This window comes from Podarcis liolepis, assembly GCF_965112155.1.
Source record: "Podarcis liolepis genome assembly, chromosome: 2".
Classification (NCBI taxonomy): domain Eukaryota; kingdom Metazoa; phylum Chordata; class Lepidosauria; order Squamata; family Lacertidae; genus Podarcis; species Podarcis liolepis.
Window position 1 is genome coordinate 120229375 of NC_139555.1, and position 18814 is coordinate 120248188.

The following is an 18814-nucleotide window of genomic DNA, read 5'->3' on the forward strand; positions in this document are numbered from 1 at the left end:
AAGATTGCACACAGGTGAGAAACCGTATACATGTTCGGAGTGTGGCAAGAGCTTCAGTCGTGGTAGCTCCCTTACATTGCATCAAAGATTGCACACAGGAGAGAAACCGTATAAATGTTTGGAGTGTGGCAAGAGCTTCAGTCGTGGTAGCTTCCTTACACTGCATCAACAAACTCATACAGGAGAGAAACCGTATACATGTTCGGAGTGTGGAAGGAGCTTCAGTCAGAGTAGCCACCTTACGTTGCATCAACGAACTCATACAAGAGAGAAACCGTATACATGTTCGGAGTGTGGAAGGAGCTTCAGGTGCAGTACCTCCCTTAAGTCGCATGAAAGAACTCATACAGGAGAGAAACCGTATACATGTTCGGAGTGTGGAAGGAGCTTCAGTCCCAGTCACTCCCTTAAGTCGCATGAAAGAACTCATACAGGAGAGAAACCATATACATGTTCGGAGTGTGGAAGGAGCTTCAGTCACAGTCACTCCCTTAAGTCGCATGAAAGAACTCATACAGGAGAGCAACGATATACATGTTTGGAGTGTGGAAAGAGCTTCAGCTACAGTTGCAGCCTTACCTTGCATCAAAGATTGCACACAGGAGAGAAACCGTATAAATGTTTGGAGTGTGGAAAGAGCTTCAGTCGTGGTAGCTTTCTTACACTGCATCAACGAACTCATACAGGAGAGAAACCGTATACATGTTAGGCGTGTGGAAGGAGCTTCAGTCACAGTCACTCCCTTAAGTCGCATGAAAGAACTCATACAGGAGAGAAACCGTATACATGTTCGGAGTGTGAAAGGAGCTTCAGTCACAGTCACTCCCTTAAGTCGCATCAACAAACTCATACAAGAGAGAAACCATATACATGTTCGGAGTGTGGAAGGAGCTTCAGTCAGAGTAGCCATCTTAAGTCGCATCAAAGAACTCATACAGGGAGGAAATCTTAGAAATGTTGGCCTATAGAAAGAACTTATGTGACAAGGACTCCCTTACTAAACTGAAAAGAACCCGTACAAGGGAAACAGAAAGGCTTGGCGTGTGGGAAGATATTTAATCATATCAAATAACTCCTACAGAGAGTAAAACAATGATTGTATTCAGAATTAGAATTTGCTTCCATTAGAATTTTTATTCCTTTTAGTGGCTGTGTTGCAGATTATTCTCCTGATCAGAGTTAGATTTACATAGCTATGTTCTATTTTTTTTCTCATGCATTATTTCCGATGTATTCATCACTTGTATATAGCGGTGCTTTAATATTTCTTCCATCCCCAAAATTTGTTAATCTGGTGTGAATTGATCTGATATTTTTCATAGACACAAGTGCATTCGCTGGTATTCTGTTGACGTATGTAAATGACGTATCTTTGCAATGAGAGTATAGCCCCTCAGATCACAGCTCTAATGAACAAATGCTGTTGAAAAACATATACTGTATAATAAGCCTCAATACACAGTCAAGAGAGAAATTATTCTTCTTTGGCGTAGCAGAGTAAAATTGTCTTCCATGAACACAGTCTTAACAGTGAGTCCGTAAGTGACTGTGGAGGCCAATTCTGGACCCACACATCCTTCCACAGTGGGAACATAGCTTTCCAGGCGGGAGTTGATCATGGCTGGGGTTTGCCATGCATGCCTTCCTCTTAGCACGCTTCTCCCTTGCGTTCTGAGTTCAAGTGTCATCTTTGGTTGAGAGAGACATTAGAACAGTATAGAATATTTCAATATAGTATTTTCCAGCCTGTGTCTAGAGTGTTAATAGGTCACTGTTCCAGGATGTGTGTTTCTTCACCTTCATCTGCCTAGCAGGGATTTCAGTTTTATGTCTCTGAAATATCCAGGCAGTGGCCGGAATAGAGGCAATGGAAAGAATATGACGAAATAAAAGAACATCTTCAAAGATGGCTGCATCATAGACAATTAAAGGATATCTTTAAAGAGGACAATAAGAAAGGCATCTCATAGTCGGTTTCCAAATTCCAAAGAGGCAGTGATAGAAGAAAGTACAAAATTATTTTTAAAAGGCATATAACATTCTTTTGGAGTGGGAAAACAAAGACGAAGAAGTAAAATTGGTAATGATTAAATGGGCCATAACATACAATTTGAAGATTGGGTAAAATTGTGGAAAGTAAATTTGAAATTTACAGATTGTAAACTATTGAGAGAGACCTATATGAAAATGATGTATAGATGGTATCTATCACTGGTTAAACTGGAACAAATGTATAAAAATGAAAATAGAGTGTTGGAGATGTGAAATAGAAGGTACGTTTTATCATATGTGGTGGGATTGTGAAAAGGTAAAAGCCTATTGGGAAATGATAAATAATGAATTGAAGAAAATGTTGAAAATAACTTTTCTAAAAAAACCAGAAGCCTTCTTACTAGGTATTTTAGGCCAAGACATAAGGAAAGAAAAGAGGACTTTATTTATGTATGCCACTACAGCAGCAAGAATGTTGATTGCACAAAATTGGAAGACTGGAGAAATACCAAGTAAAGAACAATGGCAAGAGAAGTTGATGAACTGTGAGGGGAGAGACTCCATCAGGCAAGGCCTCCTTCCACCTGCCTTGCCCCACCCTCTGGCCCTGGGTCTCCTCATGAGGAAGCTGTGCCTGGAGGAAGAACTGTGAGGGGAGAGACTCCATCAGGCAAGGCCTCCTTCCACCTGCCTTGCCCCACTCTCTGCTTCTCAATGTGTAGCGTATTGTTTTATGTACTGTGGCTTGCGTTGTTTTATTGATTACAGTTTAGATATTATTGTAACTGTTGAGTGGATTTCTGTTTAACTTTTATATGTTGATATTATTATTTTATACTGTTCTAATGATTGTTGAATGTTACTTTTTGGATGGAGGTTGCCTATTTTAAAGTTATGTTTTATTATCACATTTTTGTATTGCATTAGATTGTTATAAGATGTACATTTTTTTGTTTCTTCAGCTTGTAAGCCGCCTTGAGTATTCTAATATAGAAAGGCGGTATACAAATTAAAAATGATGATGACGATGATGTAGAACTGGCAAAAATTACAGACACACTAAGAGAAAAGGACAACAGCGACTTTGAAAAACAATGGGAACCATTTATAGAAACAAAGAAACAAAGATAGACTTGATGGCAGGATTTAAATAAACATTCACACTATTAGTATTAGAAAATGTCTAGAAGATAGAGAAATATGGTGTGTTTACTTTTATGTATTAAGGTTTGATGTTATGTTATTAATAACTTTTTCTGTTAGGAGGTAGCAAGTGTTGTATTTGCAGGCTCCTGTGCACAGCGGAAGGATGAGGAGTACGTGCCACATACTTTACATTACTTTATTTACACTTCAAATCTGATAGATTACAGAAATGCATCCTGCCTCTGCGAGAGCAGAGAAGCAATCTCTCTCCTCGGAAGCACAGAGAGAACTGAGAAAAACAGGAAACCAGTGTACGTCACATCCAGTCTCCCTTTCCCGTGGGAAAACCCAACAGTACGCTGACTGCGGAATGTAAACACCTGTCTTGGGACAAGCACTTCGCTGCACAGTGAAGGAAGCAGAAACCAACATCCTCCCCCTTTCTGTGAACATCACTGGGCAGCGTGTTCGTACAATATCAGTACAAACCCAACTTCTGCACATAGGTATAGTGTTGATCCCTTGACAATACATCTTGGACAATACATCAGCAGGAATTTCATTACCTGGCATATAGGACACCGTTACGAGTCCCTTCTGAATACGTTCCCTAGCATGTTGCAACTTCAATTGCAAGTGCTTCGTGCTTTGCTTACAACCTTCAGAATTCAGCAAAGCCAAACATGCCTTGTTGTCCTGGTAAACCTGGATTGGACATTTGACAGGAATTTTCATGTCTTTGCACAATTGTAACAACCATTCACAATCTTTAAGTGAATAAGTTCACTTTCAGTTCAGCTTCACAAGTACTTAAGCTAACTGTTGTTTGCTTCTTGCATGACCAATCAAATAGACCCTGATTGTACATATAGCAAACTCCAGACGTACTTTTCCTGTCTGTAGTGTCACTTCCAAAACTTGCATCTGCAAATATCTCAAGACCACCAGATTTCTGATTGTTAAATCTCAGTCTGTAATGCATAGTGCCTTTCAAATAGCGTGCTATGCGTTTCAGAGCTTTCCAATCCTTAACAGTAGGATTGTTTACTTGTCTGCTTAGCAAATTACAGCTAACAGCAATGTCAGGTCTAGAACATCTGGCAATGAGGTTTAGCATGCCTAGCACACTTCTGTACAGTGTAGTGTCAGAAAATGCTTCTTCAGTGTCATCTACCTGATAACCTGTTGTCATCGGTGTGTCTACAGGGTTAGCATCCATCAGGTTTAGTTTGCTTAACACATCAGCAATTTTCCGTGACTGGTGTACTAGAATGTTACCATCTTGATCTCTCTCTATTTCCAGAGATAGGTAGTTGTTTACCTCACCAAGATCTTTCATGTCAAAGTGCTCTTTCAGTTGAGCTAGGGCATTATTGTACATTGTCAAAACAAAATAGAAAAATTCCTTCCAGTAGCACCTTAAAGACCAACTAAGTTAGTTCTTGGTATGAGCTTTCGTGTGCATACACACTTCTTCAGATACACTGAAACAGAAGTCACCAGACCCTTCTATATAGTGAGAAAGTGGGGGGGGGGTATTACTCAGAAGGGTGGTGGGAATGGGTGATTGGCAGATAGCTGTGATGAGCCTGTTGACGACTCTTAACGACTGCAATAGGTCTTACAGGAAAAAGCAGGGGTGAAAAGGTGAAAAATGGCTTTGTCATGTATAATGAGATAAGAATCCAAGGTCTTTGTTCAGACCAGGTCTCTCCATGGTTTTAAGTTTGGTAATAAGCTGCAATTCAGCAGCTTCTCTTTCCAGTCTATTTCTGAAATTCCTTTGCAATAGAACAGCTACTTTGAGATCTTGTATAGTATGTCCTGGGAGATTGAAGTGTTCTCCTACTGGTTTCTCTGTCTTGTGATTCCTGATGTCCGATTTATGTCCGTTTATTCTTTGGCATAAGGTTTGGCCTCTTTGTCCAATATAGAGAGCTGAAGGACACTGTTGGCATTTGATGGCATACACAATGTTAGACGATGAGCAATTAAATAGTCCCGAGATGGTATGTGTGATGTTGTTGGGGCCAGTAATGGTGTTGTCCGGGTGTATGTGGCAGCAAAGTTGGCATCTGGGTTTATTGCAGGCTCTGGTGCCAGTGTCCGTGTTGAGTCTGGTTGTAGTATTATTGTGGGTTAGGAGTTGTTTAAGATTGGGTGGCTGTCTGTAGGCAATGAAAGGTCTTCCTCCCAGAGCTTGAGAAAGAGAACTGTCATTGTCCAGGAGAGGTTGTAGATCTCTGATGATGCGTTGTACTGTTTTAACTTGGGAGCTGTATGTGATGACTAGAGGTGTCCTGTTATTTTCTTTTTTGGGTCTGTCTTGCAGCAAGTTCTCTCTGGGTATCAGTCTGGCTCTGTTGATCTGTTGTCTAACTTCATCTGCTGGGTATTTTAGTTCTAAAAAGGTTTGCTGTAGATCTCTTAGGTGAGAGTCTCTGTCTGTAGAATTGGAACAGATGCGGCTGTAACGTAGTGCCTGGCTATATGCAATGGACTGTTTGGGATGGTAGCTAGAGGCATGTAGATATGTTTGTCGGTCAGTTGGTTTACGGTATAAGGTGGCGTCTATGCGCCCATCCTGTATTTTTATAGTAGTGTCCAAAAAATGTATTTCTTGCATAGATTGATTCATTGTTAGGTTGATTGTGGGGTGAAAATCATTCAATTTCTGGTGGAAGGTGTCCAGGGTCTGTTGACCATGTGTCCAGATGATAAAAATATCATCAATGTATCGCAGGTACAAGAGAGGTTTGAGTGGGTAGCAGTTTAGGAAACGTTCTAAATCTGCCATGAAGATGTTGGCATACTGTGGGGCCATGCGGGTGCCCATTGGTGTGCCGCTAATCTGAAGGAACAGGTCATCACCGAATTTGAAGTTGTTGTGGGTAAGGACAAATTGGCAGTTTGGTAGCAAAGTCCGCTGTGGTTTTATCTGAAATGGTGTTCCTTATAGCTTGTAAACCATCGTTGTGTGGGATGTTGGTATACAGAGATTCCACATCCATAGTAGCTAGTATAGTATTGTTAGGAAGATTATTTAAAGATTGTATTTTCCTCAGAAAATCTGTGGTGTCACGTACATAGCTGGGAGCACTGATGGCATATGGTTTCAGAACAGAGTCCATATAACCGGAGACACCCACTGTAATAGTGCCAATACCTGAAATGATGGGGCATTCTGGATTTCCTGGTTTGTGTATTTTAGGTAGAAGATAGAAAGTTCCTGGTCGAGGTTCTGATGGTGTGTTTGTGAGGATCTGTTCTTGGATGTGTGGGGGAAGCTCCTTAACAATCTTGTTCAGTTAAACTTTCATCAGCTTTAGCTGGAGTGCCTTTCATCAGCTTTAGCTGGTAGCCCAGCTACACCCCTATTTGGTCAGGGATAGCCTATCTACCATTGTCTATGCTCTGGGAACTTCAAGGTTAGATTCAGATACGCATTATACTTAGGGCTGCCTCTGAAGACAGTGTGGAAACCAGCTAGTGCAGAATTCAGCGGCCAAGTTGCTCACTGGAGTAAGACGGTTTGAGCATATTACACCGATCCAGGTCTGACTGCACTGGCTACCAATTACCGTATTTTTCGCTCTATAACACGCACCTGACCATAACACGCACATCGTTTTTAGAGGAGGAAAACAAGGGGAAAAACATTCTGAATGAAACAGTGGATGTATCATTTTTGGGCTTCATGCTGTGGCCACAGACATGTGATCTGATGGTGAATTTGGGGTGACCCAATGCAAAAATCCTGAGAATCCCTGTGGATCCATGCTTTGTAACCACGTTTTTGCACCATTGCACCATTGTCGCGGTAGCCATCTCACGTTGCATCAAAGAACTCCTACAGGAGAGAAACCGTATACATGTTCGGAGTGTGGAAAAAGCTTCAGTCGCAGTTATCAGCTTACTAGACACCAAAGAACTCATACAGGAGAGAAACCATTTACATGTTCAGTGTGTGGAAAAAGCTTCAGTTGCGGTAGCTCCCTTAGGTTGCATCAAAGAACTCATACAGGAGAGAAACCGTATACATGTTCGGAGTGTGGAAGAAGCTTCAGTCACAGTTATCAGCTTACTAGACACCAAAGAAGTCATATAGGGAGGAAATCTTAAAAATGTTTGGCATATGGAAATAACTTCACTGACAGGGGCTCCCTTCCTAAACAGTAAAGAACTCGTACGAGGGAAACATCTTAGAAAGGGTTGGAGTGTGCGAAGATCTTTAATCATATCAAATAACTCCTACAGAGAGTAAGCCAATGATTATGTTCAGCGTTAGAATTTGATTCCATTATAATTTTGATTCCTTTTAGTTGCTGTGTTGCAGATTATTCTCCTGATCAGAGTTAGGTTTACATAGCTGTATTCTGTTATTTTCCCATGCATTTTCCATGTATTCATCACAAGTCTCTCACCAACCCTTGTTGGCGTGGCCAGAACTATTCTACCTGTAGGAGCACCTCCACCCCCATCGTCCAACCTGGACACTGAGGTCCAGCTCCGAGGGCCTTCTGATGGTTCCCTCACTGCAAGAAGTCAGGTTGCAGGGAACCAGGCAGAGGGCCTTCTTGGTAGTGGCACCCGCCCTGTGGAACGCCCTCCCATCGGACATCAAGGAAATAAACAACTATCTCACTTTTAGAAGACATCTGAAGGCAATTCTGTATAGGGAAATTTTTAATGTCTAATGTTTTAACAATTTTTTATGTGCTGTATGCCGCCCAGAGTGGCTGGGGAAACCCAGCCAGATAGGTGGGATATAAATATTAAATGATGATGCCAATGATTTGATAAATCTACTAATGGATTCATTGTGCAACATTTTGATATTTGTCTCAATGTTTAGTTGTAATATGGTCTTGTGTTGATTTTAGTTTAACTGTTTTTAGCCTCTTCTGCATAAATGTTGTTGAAAAACATGTATGCTGTGTTCTCCTCCCCAGCTCTCCCCTCCACTAGTATTCCCCCCCCCTTCTGAAAATGTGAAATCCACTATGCAGCTGTGTGCAGGTATTTGCTTATTTGGTAATCTGGCAACGGAAGAAGATGCAACCTCATCCAGAACACAACACTAAAAAAAACCAAATTATGTTTTAATTACAATTTTTAGATACATCAGATTTGCACAGAAGAGCAATCAAAGATTTAAAAATTCATGTGTGTTAGCGGGACAGTTTCCCTGTTGCATAGTCTAGTGAAAGGTGATATTTTGGTCCTGAACTCTGCTGATCAAATCCCTGATAGTGCAGGTCATAGTCCAGGAAACTTAACCCATCTTCTTCAAGGGATGCCTGTTAGAAACTGTCCTCTGGTCCGTTCCCCCCCCCCCCCATATGTCTGTCGTTCACTAAAATGCTTGCCCTTCCCATGACAAGGTGCAAGCCCTTCCTGGGAATTCCTGGCAGAGAGCTGCTGAACCCCAGACCCCAAAAGGAAATCCAACCTCATCTAGCAGGCAATGCTAAAGATTGAATTCTTTTATAATTCAGTTTTTAAGATATATTTGCACCAAAATGTAAAAAATGCCTGTGTTAGAAAAACAGTTGCCCTAGGTACTCTAGTGCAGGCTTGGGTCTCTAGCTGTTTTTGGACTACGATTCCCATCATCCCTTAATACTGCTAGCTGGGAGTGATGGGAATTGTAGTCCCGAAAGATCTGGAGACCCAAGTGTGGGAATCCTGCTCCAGTGAAAGGGGAGAATACGGACGTGAACTTTGCTGATTCAATTGTAGATGGCATCTTTCATAGCTCCGATAAGAGAGGAGTTCAGGGAGCAAACAGCCTCTTCCTCTGATGACGTCTCTCCCCCTGCCTTGCTGAGCTTGTGTGTTTCTGCTTCCTTGCAGCCATGGGATCTGCTGCTGTTCAGGCTCATGCCACTCTCTGTGTTGCCTTGTCAGACGCTGCCCACTGGTGTCCCCCAGCCCTACTCCCCCCTATGTGTGTCATTGACTATAAGTCTTGCACAAGCCATTGTTCGCCACTGGCAGAGAGCCTGCCCAGACCCCAATGTGTCTGTTTCCTGCTCTGCCACTTCTTGTGCCAAAGGTTGCCCATTCTCCACCAGAGAAGAAGGCAAGCAGATCCTTAAGGCCGGGTTTGCTGCTGACATCCACGGGAACGCCAGGATCTAAGCCAGGAAACCTTGGTTCGTTGTGGGGATCTGTTTCTCTGTGCACATGCGACTCGTTAGGAAATAAATTTTGGAAATACGATGTACCGGATTTGCCCAACAGGGCAGTGAAAAAATAGAAAAAATATTTGTATCCAGCTTTCGAACTCGCTGCCTATTGATACGACGCAGTCACTTTCACTGTGTTTTAATCCATGTTTACTGTTTATTTTAATTATTTTTAATAAGAAAATAGTCATTTTAATTTTTATTTACTGATAATGCCATTGTTTTATTTTTCCTGAACTGTGGATTTAAAAAATCCCAACCATATATGCACAGCTGCATGTAAAGCCTACAAAAGATGAAACAGCCCCCCAAAAAGTATGCAATCCCTAAGAAGCCATTTACAAACCCCCACCCCCCATGCAGGTTTTCTCAACAGTCCCACTGTTCCCAACAGGTGCTTAATCTCAAGGAAAAGCGGATAAATTCAGTTTTGGGATTCCCCAGGCAGAAGAGATTTTGGTCCTCTGAGGGTTAAATGCAGTGAGAGAGGAAATTATGCTTTTCCTTCCTCTCTGCTTGCCTGAACTCTGCAGGTTTTCCCCAAAGGTCTGGGGTGTTACAGATCCTTTCCTCACTATTTGTGCCACCTGGCTCAGATCCAGTTCCATCACAATGTGATTGCTTACAAGAATCTGTGTTTGACAGTGAATGGTCTCCCCTTCCTTGGAGGTTTTCAAGCAGAGGTTGGATGGTCATTTGTCAGGGATTCTTTAGCTGAGATTCCTCTATTGCAGGGGGCTGGACTAGAGGACCCTCGGGGTCCCTTCCAACTCAACGACTCTATGGAAGCTGCCCATATACCCACCCACCCCTCGCCCAGCCTATTCACAAGGTAGGAACATAAATAACGCAGGAAAATTGAAATGCAATCTGTGATCCCCTCCCCTTTTAACACAGTGGCTCCCAAATTTTTCTGATTCCCATCATTGTTATATACTGCCCTATACCCAGGGGTCTCAGAATAAAATCAGTATATTAAACCACAAAATACATAATAAAAATCAAAACAACCCCCATAAAAAACCAATTGCCTTACCCTATACCTATAAAATGGGACGCGGGTTGTGCTGTGGGTTAAACCACAGAGCCTAGGACTTGCCGATCAGAAGGTTGGTGGTTTGAATCCCGGTGACAGGATGAGCTCCCGTTGCTCGGTCCCTGCTCCTGCCAACCTAACAGTTCGAAAGCACGTCAAAGTGCAAGTACATAAATAGGTACCGCTCCGGCGGGAAGGTAAACGGCGTTTCCATGCGCTGCTCTGGTTCGCCAGAAACGGCTTGGTCATGCTGGCCACATGACCCGGAAGCTGTACGCCGGTACCCTCGGCCAGACGTTATCTGTAGATAATACAGTGGTACCTCAGGTTAAGAACTTAATTCGTTCTGGAGGTCCATTCTTAACCTGAAACTGTTCTTAACCTGAGGTACCACTTTAGCAAATGGTGCCTCCTGCTGCCACCACACGATTTCTGTTCTCATCCTGAAGCAAAGTTCTTAACCTGAGGTACTATTTATGGGTTAGCGGAGTCTGTAACCAGGAGCATCTGTAACCTGAGGTACCACTGTAAAAATAAATAAATACAACATAGACATCAGGGTTTGTAGCCACTGACAGCCTAGTCCCGAATTTATACAATCCTCTTTTTTAAGCCTTCCAAGTGGGTGGCTCAGTATTGCCTCTGTACATCTCAGCGGAGAGGAGGAAACTACCAGCCCCACATATTTATCATATATACACATATGGGGTTCGACTAGGTGACCATTGAGATCAACAAACTCATGTTCTCTAAAATAGTCTATAAACTTTCTCCATTCTTGATTGAATTTTTTCTCATTTGATGGGTAAGATTAGCCATTTCGGCATAGTCAATCATCTTAATTATCCATTCTTCTTTCTTTGGGACCTTTACTTCTTTCCACGTCTAGGATAGTAGCCTCTGGCCGCTGTAATCGCATAAATAAACAGTCTCTTTTGCTTCCTTGGCATTTTTTCTCCTATTACACCTAGTAAAAAAGCCTCTGGGTTTTCTTAACAAACGTAATTTTAAGAATTTTTAAAAATTTCCCAGAAGCCCTTTACTTTTTTACACGTCCACCACATAGGAAAATGTGGAAAGAAGACAATGTCCCAATGAAAGAAGAATGGAAAGATGATGGACTCTGCCGAAATGGCTAAACTTTCCGTGAAGATCAGGCACCAAGATGAGAAAAAATTGAATCTAGAATGGGAAAGCCTTATACAGTGGTACCCCGCAAGACGAACGCCTCGCAAGACGGAAAACCCGCTAGACGAAAGGGTTTTCCGTTTTGGAGGCGCTTCGCAAAACGAATTTCCCTATGGGCTTGCTTCGCAAGACGAAAGCCCATAGGGAAATCTCCGGGGACCTCTTTTAAATGCTAGCGGTGGGGAGCAAAGCCTTTCCCCCCCCCTCCGGCCTTCAGAAGAGGACCAGGAAGGCTGGCGGGGGCCAAAAGGCTTTGCTCCCCAGCGCCAGCATTTTAAAAGCAGTCCGGGATAGCAGGGAAGCGCTTCCCGCTATCCCGGACGGCTTTTGAAGGCAGGAGAGGTCCGCGAAGCCTGGGCGCGCTGATGTCAGCGCGCGCAGGCTTCGGCATGCCGGCAAGTCTCCGCCAGCAGTGGCAACCCTGCCGCTGCTGGCGGAGCGGTCCGCGAAGCCTGGGCGCGCTGATGTTAGCGCGCGCAGGCTTCGGCATGCCAGCAAGTCTCCGCCAGCAGTGGCAACCCTGCCGCTGCTGGCGGAGCGGTCCGCGAAGCCTGGGCGCGCTGATGTTAGCGCGCGCAGGCTTTGGCATGCCGGCAAGTCTCCGCCAGCAGCAGCAGCATTGCCGCTGCTGGCGGAGCGGTCCGCGAAGCCTGGGCGTGCTGATGTCAGCGCGCGCAGGCTTCGGCATGCCGGCAAGTCTCCGCCAGCAGCGGCAACCCTGCCGCTGCTGGCGGAGCGGTCCGCGAAGCCTGGGCGCGCTGATGTCAGCGCGCGCAGGCTTCGGCATGCCGGCAGAGGTCCGCGAAGCTTTGGCCGGACAGCTTTTGAAGGCAGGCGGGGGGAGCAAAGACTTTCACCCCCGCCAGCCTTCAGAAGAGGTCCTGGACCTCTTCTGAAGGCTGGCGGGGGGCAAAAGTCTTTGTCCCCCCTGCCTGCCTTCCCAGGGGCTTTTAAATCGCCCCGGACAGCGGAGAAGTCCTCCGCTGTCCCGGGGCGATTTTAAAATGCCGCCTGCCAGCATTTTAAGATCGCCCCGGACAGCGGAGAAGCCCTCCGCTGTCCCGGGGTTTTTTAAAATGCTGGGGGTGGGAAGAAAAGCCCTTGTCCCCCCCCCCCCCTAGCCTTCAGAAGAGGTCGGGGGACAGACTGTCCCCGGACCTGGTCTGAAGTCGGTTTCCCTAGGAACGCATTAATTGATTTTCAATGCATTCCTATGGGAAACCGTGCATCGCAAGACGAAAAACTCGCAAGAAGAAAAAACTTGCGGAACGAATTAATTTCGTCTTGCGAGGCACCACTGTAGACTATTTTAGAGAACACTGTAAAAACCTCAAAACATTAGCAGGTTTGATGTGACATTTATGAACTAAAAATAGAATTAGGAGAGGGGAATGAAGGTGAAATTAATTGAGGAAATATATAGTAATTATATGCAAGGAGAATAAAAGGGTGGGATGGAAACGGGGGGGGGGGAGTCAGTTATTGCAAATTCGGATTGGATATCTGTGTACCGAAAGGAAAATCGTTAATTTGAAAATTGAAAATAATTATAATAAGAAATAGTTTAGAAAACGTTTTAGGGCTTCCGCGCAGCTGATCCAGCGGGTCTTTCCGGAGGCGAAACCAGCGCCTCTCCCCGCTCTTTGCCCGGAGAAGCCCAGAGGCTCCTGCCGCTCGGCTCTGAAACGGTTAAGAGCAGCGGCGACAGAGCTGAGATTCCTAGAGCGGAGGGGAAAAAGGCTGTCGGGAGAATTGCAGCTTCCGCTTCCTGTCCCGCTCCTGGGGGGGAGATACCTGTCATGGCTGCGGCTTTCCTTCCTCGCAGAGGCGCTGGAGGTGGGTCGTATGTATTATATAAAGGGGGAGAGACGGGGGGGTGCAGCTGGAGGGAGTGTGGGGAGGGATGAAAAAACCCCATTAGGCAAACCATTTCAATGTAAGTTCTTTTCCTCCGTCTCCTTTTTCTAGTCATCAATTTGTCCAGATTTTCACATCTTATTATTTTTAAATAGAGCTCTTGAAAGTTGGTCAGCATTTCGGTGCAGATGTCGCCTAATGCACACGCTTTTGCAAAGGGTATTTCCCATATATTTCCCATAATACCCCCGCTTTTTAACATCTGCATGCAGCCGCTGGGAGAGATCATCAGGGGGGTTGGACTGGGTGTCCATCAATATGCGGATGAGACCCAGCTCTACCTCTCTTTCAAATGGGAACCAGTGAAGGCGGGGAAGGATGGATGGCGGCTAACAGATTGAGGTTGAATCCTGACAAGACACAAGTACTGTTTTGGGGGGGCAGGTTGGCGTGGGGGACTCCCTGGTCCTGAATGGGGTAACTGTGCCCCTAAAGGACCAGGTGCGCAGCCTGGGAGTCATTTTGGACTCACAGCTGTCCATGGAGGCGCAGGTCAAATCCGTGTCCAGGGCAGCTGTTTAGCAGCTCCATCTGGGACGCAGGCTGAGACCCTACCTGCCCACAGACTGTCTCACCAGAGTGGTGCATGCTCTAGTTCAGTGTTTCCCAACCTTTTTTGGGCAAAGGCACACTTGTTTCATGAAAAAAAGTCTCGAGGCACACCACCATGCCAGATGGGGAAAGGTCACTTTTTACTTATGTAAAAAAAAATAAAAAAATAGTGACAGCATAGAAGGTAATGGTTAGGCTAGCATCCCTCTTCCAAATATGCTAGGTTTTTATTTGCAGGGACTGTTCTACATGGGAAAGCATTCAGCACTGTCATTCTCCCATCTGCCATCTGAATTGGTAATATTCTGGGTCAACTTACTCTGCTGCATGTGTAGATGAAAATGGCACCAAGTGTGGGGGAGGGGGCAGAACAGGTTTCAGATACAGGATATTAAGCATACACGTACTTCAGATTGAACTGGTTGCTTGCTTTGCAAGTTTTCATTTCCCAAATGACTGCCTTGGCAAGCGCAATACCTACCAGGCTCAACGCCGGTCTCGCGCTGCCGCTTCCCGCGCTCTCAAGGACCCGGGAGGTGGAAGGCGTGAAGGGAATCCCGAAGGCGCGAAAACCTCGCGCATGCACAGGCCTTCTGCCTGCGACAGCCCAGTAGGCCGGCCGAAGCGAGCGGCGATGGGATGTGGGAGGGAGCTCACTCGCCGCCCCGCGTGTGCCTATGTGGGGCACGTTACAGCCCCGTGACATCAGCGCCACGCAGGCAGCCAGGCAGGCAGACGGCGAGAGCCCCGCGCTGGGCGGCCTCTCCTCGCCGCCGCCTCTCGCCGCCCGCCTCGCCCGCCTCCCTCCCACGGCACACCAGGCAACGTCTCGCACCGGTTGGGAAACACTGGTTTATCTCTTTGATGTCTGATGGGAGGGCATTCCACAGGGCGGGCGCCACTACCGAGAAGGCCCTCTGCCTGGTTCCCTGTAACCTCACTTTTCACAGTGAGGGAATTGCCAGAAGGCCCTTGGCACTGGATCTCAGTGTCTGGGCTGAACGATGGTGGCGGAGACGCTACTTCAGGTATACTGGACCGAAACCGCTTAGGGCTTTAAAGGTCAGCACCAACACTTTGAATTGTGCTCGGAAAGGTACTGGGAGCCAATGTAGGTCTTTCAAGACTATCGTTACGTGGTCTCGGCGGCAGGTAGCAGCGCTCACAGCTTACGGACTGCACCGTGTAACAGGTGTCTGGCCCAGCAGCCTAAGGCGGACAAGCCACTGAAACAGGCATTCAGAATCCATTCATTTCATAAAACCTGCAGGGCTCAATCTCTGTGTTTGTGTATGTGTGTGTTTCTGTTTTGCCCAAGGGTCTGGGGGTGGGAGAGAGCTCTTTAGCATGATGCTTTTAAAACAATTAAATTATCAACAAACAAACCTGATGATACGAATAGCAACGTCAGGTGCTACGGGGGGGGGGGAGAAGGGGGCCTACTCGGAAGTAAATACTGCGTCCAGGCGCAATTAGCGCTGACTTAAGGTGGGAGAAATAAGAGCATGCTGCCTGCGTCGGATACACACTCGCAGCCTCCCCTTACACAAGGGTAGCAGCTCAGGGAGCAGGTGGAGAGGGGATTATACGCACACCCTCCGCGCTACACGGCGGAAGGGGGAGGGAGGAGGACAAGGCCATTCTCCATGTACAAAGCGGGAGGGGGAGCAGAAATGCGCGCCTCTCTCCCAGCCCCACATTCAACAAGAAGAGTCCCTCGCAGAAAGGAAGGGGGAGAGGCCCGCCGCCGCCCCACCACCGCCACCCTCCCATTCATAGCCACACACTCGGCGGCGTCAGGCTGCGACGCTGGGTCCCCGGGGACTGAGGCGCGTAGCAACCCCAACACCCAGAAGCCCGCGACTAGGCCTCCGCCCTGAGAGGCCGGCACCAGCCGAGCGAGTCCCGCACGAGCACCAAGGCGCCGCTGGGGCCGCCGCCGCCAGGGTCCCCTCCCCCCACCCAGCCAGGCGCATGGCAGCGGCAATGCGGCTCCCTAGGCTGCGCTCTCACCCAGCCGCGGGCAGGGCCTAGTCGGGTCGCCCGGGAAGGGGGGACTTCGAGGGCCGCGCGCGCACACAAAAGTTGGGAGAAGTTAAAAGCCCGTCACTAGCGGCCGCGGAGGAGGGAGAAAGAGAGAGGAGGCGACACCGCCGTCCCGTCACACAGCATTCTCGCCTGGAGAAAAGGAGAGACGGTCCCTCTCCCGTCTCTTCCCCCCCCCCCGCCACCCCCATTGTCAGCCACGCAGCTGCCACCCCTTCAGTCCTTTCTATCGAGGAACGACCTTCCTCCATCCCTCGCTTTTCCCCCTCTCTTTCCTTTTTTTAAAAAAATATTTTCTCTTCCCCTTCTTTTTTTCCAGCCTTTCTTTTTTCTCTTTCTCCTCCCCCTCCCCGCCCTCCTGCCTTGCTGGGTTAAAGGATTTGAGCAATGGGTCTGGAGGTGGAGTTGTTGTTGTTATTTACATTTCCCATAGTTAATGCATTCTGTATATAATTCCACTAAAATTATTCATTTATAGGTCTCCCCCCCCCTTTTTATGGGGGTAGGACATCTTTTCCTAATGGAAAAGATCTTTCTCCGCCCAGCAGGCCAACTTGGGCAGGTGGGGGACCTTCCTTGGGCTCCCCATAGGGCTTGGGGTCAAGGCAAAGCCTTAAGCATTGGAAAACCTTCTGCAGAGGCTCCCCCTGGAACTTGTAATAATTTTTATCCGGCCTGATTTTACTATAATTTGTTACATTTATATACCTCCCTATACCCACAGGCCTCAGGACAGTTCACAGGATAAAATTACAATATAAAAACTCAAAGTACATAATCAAAACAGAAACAAAAACAACCCAATAACATCCCCCAACACACACATTTTAAATTATTTGTGTTTCAGTTAAACAGCAGTTTCTGCAAGAGGAGTTCTGGGCAGAAGAGGTTTTTATAAAAAGGAGAAACAAGCAACTTCAAGTCCACATTAAAAGTCCACATGTTGCTGCGGCCTTATACCGACAGGCAAATGATGATAATACTACTAGTAATACGAATATTCCTGAGCGTCCTCTCCCACTTTGTGGAGTCCGATTGGCCCCCTAATACACTCCAAGCTGGGAGACTGAACGCAAGTGGATGAAAGATCCTAATTAATGCAACCAAACACTGGTAAGGGCTCATTATCAAGCCTACCTAGTGGCAGTGAAGGCAGCAAAGAAAGCATAGTTTTTTGCCTCCATTGCCTCCTCATTATGTCGTGTGGCAGAACTTTTCCGGGTTGTACGGGGCCTTTTACAGGCTGGCCCAAAGAGGTGGGAGAACCAATGGTAGCTCGCTTTGACTTCTTTGCAAAGCATGTTGTTGTTAAAATTGCTTGCCACAATGCTACGTTGATTGCAGGAGAGATCTGACCAGGTTCATATGGCAGGATAAGAAACCCCGCATAAAATACAAATTACTGACTGACAAAAAAAGAAAGGGGCGGGTTTCGCACTCCCCGAATTAAGAACATATTTCAAAGCCTTGTGCCTATGTTGGATAAAGGATTGGATCTTATTAGAGAAAACATATACAGTGGTGCCCCGCAAGACGAACGCCTCGCAAGACGGAAAACCCGCTAGACGAACGCCTCGCAAGACGGAAAACCCGCTAGACGAAAGGGTTTTCCGTTTTGGAGGCGCTTCGCAAATCGAATTTCCCTATGGGCTTACTTCGCAAGACGAAATGTCTTGCGAGTTCCTGTGGGTTTTCCCCCCTTTCCCCCCCTTTTCCTAAGCCGCTAAGCCACTTATCAGCTGATCCGCTAAAAGCCGCTATAGCACTAATCCGCTAAGCTGTCAATGGGCTTGCTTCGCAAGACGAAAAACCGCTATACAAAGAGCCTCGCGGAACGGATTAATTTCGTCTTGCGAGGCACCACTGTACTTGATTTGGAGAGTTGCAACAACAGGTACGGATGGCATGCATGCCTTGGCTACAGTAAGGTCCACAGAGGGTTCACTAATCATATAGTCAGAAATGCTCTTTATAAAGTGTGGACAAAATACCAACCATTATTAGAACCCCAAATACCATGGCGGCTGTGCCCAGTAGAGACTTTTGCAGTCAAAAAAACAAATATGGAGGGAAATTAGGCAACCTACAGTCAATTATTAAAAAAAGACAAGGACATCTGAGATTGAAAACATTTGGAGAGAGAAGGCACTACGTCACCAATTGGCTTCCATATCACCAAAAAATTGGCTTTGGGAAAGATGAATCCAAACTACAAAAAGCATTATTACGAAATGACAAAAAAAATATTATCTAAAACTGTTATTGGAATGGTATCTGAAAGATGAGGAAGTAAAGGATGTAATGGTTAAATGGGCCCAGGACATGGGCCCCACAATACAGATGGAACAGTGGGAGAGACTCTGGAGGTTAGATATCAGATTTACTGCCTGTTACACTATCAAGGAAAACTTAATGAAGGTGGTATGTGACACCTTCCAAACTAGCCAAGATATGTGTCAGAGTTGCTCCCCGATCCTAGCTCACAGAGGATCACGCTAGCCAGCGATCATTAAGTAAAAGTCTTTATTGAGTTACAGTTTCCATTCTCAAGCTGCTGCGTGCAACTCTACGTCTTATGGTTAGATCGGCGAAGCTCCGTCTGAGTCTCCGCCCCTTGTGCACCAACTTAATATCCTAGCCCTGCTCCACCTTTTCCGCCTGACTGTTCTCCTCTGGGTCCCTCTGCCCCCCGGGGTCTCTTCCCTCCGGGATTCCTCTGACGCCGACCCCCCGGACCCTCCTGTCT

The 18814-nt window shown here is 46.2% G+C and overlaps 2 protein-coding genes across 2 annotated transcripts in view; one reads left to right on the forward strand and one right to left on the reverse strand.

Annotated features, from left to right (window-relative positions):
* Positions 1-18814, reverse strand: part of LOC310701313 (uncharacterized protein) — a 172945-nt gene that overhangs the window by 76167 nt on the left and 77964 nt on the right. The window lies entirely within an intron of this gene.
* LOC310701578 (uncharacterized protein) overlaps positions 1-18814 on the forward strand; it is a 45192-nt gene that overhangs the window by 19350 nt on the left and 7028 nt on the right. The window lies entirely within an intron of this gene.